Source organism: Gekko japonicus, unplaced genomic scaffold, assembly GCF_001447785.1.
Source record: "Gekko japonicus isolate JY-2015 unplaced genomic scaffold, Gekko_japonicus_V1.1 scaffold430, whole genome shotgun sequence".
NCBI classification, from domain to species: Eukaryota; Metazoa; Chordata; class Lepidosauria; order Squamata; family Gekkonidae; genus Gekko; species Gekko japonicus.
In genome coordinates, this window is record NW_015171516.1 from 1056749 (window position 1) to 1058141 (window position 1393).

The window sequence follows — 1393 nt, forward strand, 5'->3', positions numbered from 1 at the left end:
CCTCTCCCCACCCCTGCCTGCCTGGGGCCAGGGAGGGCCTTGGCGGGGCTTCCTCGCACTCCGCTGGCCTTGCAGGTCCACTGCTGGGCCTTATGATGTCAGGGGGTGTGGCATATGCTAATGAGTTATGCTAATGAGTTCCCTTAGCTCTTTTTCTACGAAATTACCCCTGCATGAGAGCACAAATGAAGCTGCCTTATAATGAATCAGATCGTTGGTCCATCAAACTCAGTACTGTCTACTCAGACTGGCAGCAGCTCTCCAGGGTCTCAGGCTGAGGTCTTTTCCATCGCCTCCTGCCTGGTCCTTTTAACTGGAGATGCTGGGGATTGAACCCGGGACCTGCTGCATGCCAAGCGGAGGCCCTACCACGGAGCCATGGTCCCCTCTCCTTCACGAATGAGGTAACTGGAAATGAGGCTCCAGCCCACATTAATTTTTGCAAACTCCCACCCCTGGCACGCAGGGGGATTTTAAAGCAAATTAATTGTGCTCTGGCTCAGCACAATGATCGATACTGTGGAGGCACGGGAGCGCCTTCAGCAGCGCCAGCCTCACTGGGCCTTCAAATGCGCCGCTGCAGCAAAAATAATAATAATAATAATGCAAAATGGCTTCCCTCCAGGGAGGAGCAGAGAGAAGAGTACGAAACGTGATTTGCCATAAAGACATCTTTTGGGCACTGATGTGATCCAAATATGACAAATCCTACGGTCTCTAAACAATTCAGATAACGGGTGAAAGTTTAGGTTTGCCCCCTGCACTTGTTGGATAAGAAAAAAAAGAAACAAATTAACACTTGGTAACTTTCTCCTGGGCTGCGGGGGCTCAGAGGTTAAGGCGCTAAGCTGCAGACTCAAAATTTGTTCTGTTGGTTCAAACATGCAATGTCTATATGTGGCAGGGGGATCAATTCACCTATTAGTCACAAGCTACAGACATTATTACCACTAAGGACAATGTGAACATCTCTCAGATGTTTGCCCAAGTGTTTGGAATACCACTGAGTGTGCAGAAGAGGATAAAAATGGCAGACTGTGGTATGAAGATATGGATTACATACCATTTCAGCTTGCACAGTGAAAGGGAATAACAAAAAAATGCTCTTGGGGATCACGGTGATTCAACAGAACTGGTGAAGCAGCCAGGTAAGTTGCGGAGCCCCCGGCCCCCCAACCAAAACAGTCCAGTGGCACCTTTAAGACCAGGTTTTATTCAGGCACAAGCTCTCCTTCCTCTGCGAGGACAGATCTGCACGTCCCCCCCCAATAGCTAGCAATCCAAAATAGTCCAGTGGAGCCTGAGCAGTGGGTGATGTCAGGGGGTGTGGCATATGCAAAATAAGTTATGCTAATGAGTTATGCTAATGACTCCTGCACCTCTTTTTCTACAA